Source organism: Amblyomma maculatum, chromosome 3 (genome assembly GCF_055883805.1).
Source record: "Amblyomma maculatum isolate TAMU_Amacu chromosome 3, ASM5588380v1, whole genome shotgun sequence".
Taxonomy (NCBI): Eukaryota; Metazoa; Arthropoda; class Arachnida; order Ixodida; family Ixodidae; genus Amblyomma; species Amblyomma maculatum.
In genome coordinates, this window is record NC_139346.1 from 1,077,973 (window position 1) to 1,084,643 (window position 6,671).

Here is a 6,671-nt window from a genome sequence, read left to right on the forward strand (position 1 = left end):
TATGACATCTCGTTGGCAAGAACCACAACCGGTTGAAAGTGCAGGCTTGCAGCCGCAGGCTTGGCCAGCCTCCGCTTTTTTTTTTCCAGCTTGTTGCACACCAAGTGACGGCATCACATGAGTAGACGCGTCAATGCCACACAGTGCCACGATTTCGCAGCTGTAGCAGACAGGAAGCACCCTCCATGCGTAGGTCGTAAAGAGCGCACTGTCGCCACTCGAATCCAGCCATGGTACACCATGCATAACCATGAATACAGAAAACACAGAACGTCCATACATGCACAGGCTTGGTTTCCTAAGAAAGGCCAGAGGCCTCGCACCTATGCTTCGGGCTACCCATTGAGCACAGCCTCTCCCCCTCCTCCTCCTTATTGGCATTGTAGCTGGATGAGCTAAAGCTCACTTCTCAACCTTCAAACAAAGGTCACTGGTGGTGCTTGGGTAGCAGAAAGCAAGAAAAAAAAAGCTGCGGCGGTAGCTTTTTTATGGAAGTCAAAAAGCAAGGCACCCGTGTTTCTGCAATGTCAGTGCACCTTAAAGAAAGAACTCCAGGTGGTCGGAATTATCGGGGCCCTTCACTATGGCGTCTCTCATACCTGAGTCGCTTGTGGGAAGGAACGTATCGCCGCTACTTCCCCTCCTGGCTACGTCGTGGCGGCGAGGGTGAGGTGTGGCCTCTCCTCTCTACATCACGTGACAGCCTCCTTCCTCCTCTCTCCTTCGACTGCTGTGGCAGGGGAAAAGCGCGATGTGTTGGCTCGGTGTGGTTTTCGGGGAGAGGGAGTGTGGTGGTGTGCAACCTCTGAAAGCGGACCGGACGGGCCAGCAGTGCGGACGCGTCCGGAAAAGAGGGACTGGAACCAGGTGAACTGAATTGGTTGATCGCGCGTGCGCGGCTGAGGAAAACCATTAAACCGGTTTACCCTTTGGTCCTCGGTGTTCGTGTTGTTCAAGGGGGCCACCACTGTGGTCTGAGCTAGCGGAGCGCTGTTTGCTCTGAGATAGGAGCCGCAGCCATGGTAGTTGTACATAGACCTTGCCACAGCCCCGTAGAGAATCCCACACGCTTTTGGACGTTAAACCCCACAAACCAACCAGCAAGAAAAAAAGAATGCCTGTAAAAGTCGGGGCCACAATGACTGCATTTGATGCGTTCTCGTAGCTGTTTTTACCCAGCACAGGGCAGCGTTTTCGTTTTGTTGACCGAACCAACATGGCGGGCATAATTTCTCAAAGCACTAAGAGATGGCGCTCCGCATTTCGCGTATTGGCAACAACAGTGGCAACAGTGACAGTGCTACATCAGTCACAAAATCCCGTCTCCGCATGTGGTGGACACTCGTCCACCGTTAACTCTTCCTTTTTTTTTTCTCTTTCCTTTTTTCTTTCTTTTTTGGCTGGGACGCAGTTTAGTGTCCACCCGTTACAAAGGGTGCAGCCTCAAATCATCATCATCATCATTTAGGGAGCCTACATGTACCAGCCCTACGCGTATTGTCTCTCGTGGAGGCTAGTCAACCAGGGAGGAGGGAGAGACTCTTTGGTGATGGAAGGGAAGGAGAGAAACATACCGGTTTTGATGGCTGTAGCTCTGTTATTAACGAGTCTGCTGCAAAAGTATTTTTGGCCGTCGCGCATTCTTAAGGCGCTGCCTCATAGACAGCAGGTTTGAACACATTTTCGAATTTAGGGTGGTTCATAAACAAGTTCAGTTTATGGAATCGCACCTGAAAACGAAAGGAATGATTGAAGCAGGAGAAATGATAGCACCTTAAAATAGAAACAGAAGGTGGATGGGTTTTAAGATGCTTTGCAGCTGTTTTCCACTTGCCCAAAGGCAGTGCAGAGTTTTGGCTGGTGTTCAATGAGCAGTTGCGCGCATGGTTTTGCTGATGGCATGGCAGCTGCGTGCTGGTTGGTGACATTTTATACACAAGGTCTTGTAGACTTTGTGTCTAGTTGGAAAAAAAAGAGGATTGTAGAAATGAGCATTTATGCTGAAATAATTTTGTGAGTAGCTTCAAAGAGCAGCCTTTTTTGAAAAATGGCTGCTTTCCATGAAAACATGGCATTAGATTTTTGCTTTTCTAGATGGGGTTTTAAATTTTGTTTTGATGGTTTCTTGCAATCTTTTGCTTGTTCTTCACGACAGATGTATTTACTTCATAGCTTGCAATAAAATGCTTCCATTGTGAATAAGAATCCCTTGTGTGTCGTGCTCTTTGGTCTCATTATTTTGAACTGTAGTAGCCATGACAATCGGGGAAAACATTTTTGAGAACAGCATTGCATCATATCTACATTATTTTCCTGTAGAAAAAGAGAACGGGCAGTGCAGTTGATTTCGATGAGACTGAAATCGACATTTGTTTCAGCTAAACTGTTTCCTCGATTTCGAACATACTTTGGGCTATTGCATGTCTAAGGCCCCAGCCAAATATTGCCCACTACCTCAATAACAGCACATGCTCAAGGACCTAAAGAAACTACAAGATTATTTTTCAACCCTTTGTGCTGAGAGCAACACTTTACAACAAGTAGAGGTATTGACATGGCACACAGGGTTCGGGAACGCCAAAACCTAATGCGGTCTATGAAAGACCGCAAGCATGGGGAAGAGCTAATTAATTTTGACTGCTTGGTGTCCTTTAATATGCACTGACATTGTATAGCCCACAGGTGTCTTTACATCTTTCCTCTGCCAAAATGTAGCCATGTATTTAATCTAAAAACCTTAGGATTAGCAGTCGAATGCATAGCCACAAAGTCACTGCTGCACATAGGTAGGAATGAAGTAATGTTTTTAAGCCAGGTAGTCAGTCTGAATCTGAACCATGAGAAACATTTCCCCAATGCAAGGAGAGGTGAAAGTAAATTTGAAAGGGGCTGTACATGTAATGTAATAAAAGGCAGTTTGCTATCATGTAATCATTTGAAAGGCTGAAAAGTGGATATTAAAGCATAAGTTTAAAATACTAAGCAAAGGACAGTGCAGCAGGTTATAGAAAGTAAAATAATTTGGAGAACCTTCACAAACACAGATGTGGATTAAAGTACAGTTTCAAGGTAATGATAACAATTAAGGAAGTAGTAATAAGCTATTATTGAAATGAGCAGGCCCTATTTGCCCTTGACAGGTGGCGTCCTTGGTCCAAAAAGGTGAGGGCATAATAAGCAGGTCCTCATCTGATGGTTTGTGTGGGTGGTACTTCTATGCTGCTGCAACGCCATACCGTATGACACAGAGTGCTGGGCATCTTGCAGTAGAGTACCTGCAGTCGAGATTGCAGCACATGGTGCACATCTTTGAGTATGAAGATGCAGGAAACTGAAAAGAAGCATTAGAGTGGGACATGTAATCCAGGAAATAGGGCTTTTCAGCTAAACGATTAGGTTTCGAGGGAGTGAAACAAGTAAGGGATACCAGACACTGGGATGAAGAGATAATGTCGGCAAATGAGCCAAGGTTAGCGGCTGCAGCTAACGCATGAAGCAGCGATGATTGCAGACCATTAATTCCCTTCAGCATACCTAATACAGGCAGTGATGATGAATCAAAACTGTGTTGCCAATTTATGAAATAACTATAGATATGTAACTGCGGGGGCGGCAGAAAGTTAGGTGGGCGGATGAGATTAAGAAGTTCGCAGGGGTCAAGTGGATGCAGCTAGCACAGAACCGGGTTAAGTGGAGAAATATGGGAGAGGCCTTCGCCCTGCAGTGGGTATAATCAGGCTGATGATGATGATGATGATGATGATGTAACTGCACTGTGGGAAGCCCACTTAGCCTCTTGATTTTTCTTCCAAGTTTTTGTTATGAATGGATAGAGTGAAAATGCGCAAAGGAAATAAATGGCAGACTAGGAATAAGTGTAGTCCTTCATTGATGTGCGAGCACCTTACAACCAGCCGGTTCAAATGGCGCGCCGTTGCAACGGTTGAGTGACAGCGCTGCAGGTGGCGAAAACGTCCAATACCAACAAAACTAAATTCAGTAAAAGGAAACTTCTAGATAATTAAAATTCGCACTTGTAGTTTATGCGTCACCACCTCCTTTGTTTAACTGAAACTGTATAGTTTCATTTGCAACAATTTTAAATACGATGGTTTACGATGGTGCGTGCGCCATTATCATCATCATCGCCCCCTCCGCTAAATTATTTTGAGTTGCGGCGCGTTACATGAAACGTTTTAAAAAAATGTTTGACGCGTTATTGACTCCTTCCAGTGCTTTGCAGAGCCTGTGTTCATTTATTTATTTCAGTACCCTCAGGGCGCGAGGGCATTGCGCTTTATCTATAGGGTTTTGAATATTTGGGGGCTGGCGTTTAAAACATTCCTATGCAAAATCTACTACACCATTCGAGCTGAAATAACGTTCACAAAGTAGCAAAATATCGTCTACGTTATCTGATAAGTGATTCAACATCGGCACTTGCCTAGATTTTTTGAAATCGAGAAAAAACTGCTCTCGGCGGCGTGCACAATGTTCGCAGAAGAGAGTCGAAAAGCTATTTTAACATGGTGCGTCATCTGTCGGGCAGTGAGGCAAGCGCGCCAACGGCCGGGATGAAGCTTGTCTCACTGCCCGACAGATGACGCACCATGTTAAAATAGCTTTTCGACTCTCTTCTGCGAAAAGTGTGCACGCCGCCGAGAGCAGTTTTTTCTCGATTTCGAGAAATCTAGGCAAGTACCGATGTTGAATCCCTTATCAGATAACGTAGACTATATTTTGCTACTTTGTGAACGTTATTTCAGCTCGAATGGGTTAGTAGATTTTGCATAGGAATTTTTTAAATCCCAGCCCCCAAATATTCAAGTCCCTGTATTTGTTGTTAATGCCAACGAACCATAAAATGGCTGTGTTCTGTGTTTATACAGCACAGGCGACGCACTTCGCACGGTGAGCATCACTTTGGTAAGTCGAATAGAAAGCCAGCTGATTGCTTTTTGGAAGGAAATGAGTTACATAATATATTGATTTGTGGAACATTAACGTACTCGAGTGCCATGTTGGTAAGCATGGTGCCTGCGCTAGAACCGCGATTCATCCGCGAATCGCTGTGTGAAATTAGCTGGGAACAATTTGTTTCGGGACATTTAACTGTGTATAACTTTCCCAACATTGCAGCAGGGTTACTTTCTTGCTGCACATGAGGTTGTCTGAGCGAAGTTCTGAGCTTGCCTGCGCAGAACTAAATAAAGCGCTGCGTTGAAAGTGTTTAGGCATTGTGACTACAGAGACATCGAAGGCTTACGTTTGTGTCAGAAGTGCTTTGAATTAATTTTTAGTGTGAATGTGAGGCATGTAGCTTTCCCTAGCAGTCGTAACATCATCGAGGCCGACGTCAGTTTTGCACTTGCATCGGACGCGCCTTTTCAGCACATGCTGCACGTATGCGCCTGTTGCTTTTATGTATGATGACTGTAGTAATAGTTTGCAGACTAACTGAATATAGAACTGTGTTTCAAGTGTGTTGACCGCTTCTTAATAGTGTGTAATGTTGATTCCCTAGAAATTAAGCTCCGCTTTCTTTTTGGCTGTGGCTAAAGGTACGTCGGACGGACCCGATCGATGGTCTTAAAGGTACGTCCGACGGATCCGGTGCATTTTTCTTCGGGATACGACGGACGGATCCGGGAAATATTTTTCAGAGGTACGGCGGACGGACCCGATCGGTAGGGTTCTTCCTACGGACCCAACGCACTTTTCTCCGATATGGGCCTTGGGATCCGTCGGGAAAGCCGGACGGATCCGAGATCCGCAGATGTGGTTGTAGCAGCAACAACATGGCAGCCATATGTAGCCAAATCGAAGTTGGTATGAGGTGTACGTACGAGGTGCAAGAAATATGTACTACATACTGCATGCGTGAAATGTAAAATTACAAAGAATAGTACAGTGGCAAGAATAGTGCCTAGAATGAGTGATATACTACGTGATGGCATGATGATAGGTTTACGTGAGTTGGACCGCGGCAGGGTGGCAAGCACGACCAGAGCGCCAGCGCATGTAATCGCGGTGTTGACGGCCAGCCCGCGGCCCGCACGCCCGCTCATTTGGTCCTCGTTATCATGTGGATTAACGTCTATGACGGTCGTTATGTAGTTATGTAGTTTTGATTCTTCAAAGTTTCGTCACTTCCATCTGTGATGAGATGCGTCACGTAACGCATCGCTTTATGCTCGCATTGAGGTTTGGTGCTGCAAGTTCTACGTAGTACATATATACAAGCGGCGCTGAAAAAGCTGGGTGCCGCCGGCGTGTCTCTAGCCCAAGCATCGCGTCATTCGTGTTTGTTGGAGGTGTGGTTTGTGCTTATCGTGAGATGCTGTGATGTACGGATTACGTCCTACTAGAGTGCTGTGTGAGACTACGAAGAGTGCTGTGATGAGTGCGCCGATGTCCGGAGTGTGTCCGTTTATGATCGGCGATGTTGCACGTGCATGTCAGTGTTTATTAGGTGCAGTGGTAATTTATTTACACGCGCTGTGCAACAATCAGACGAAAATAAGTCATCGACAATTTGTTAGCCTGCACTACAGTGCTCAAAACTCGGAAAATGGGAATGCACATGATGCAGTTTTCGCATGTTGGAGTGGACCGAAAAATAAGTGCCCAGCCCACACCGCCGGGATGCGAATTACTACAGGTGAAATGGT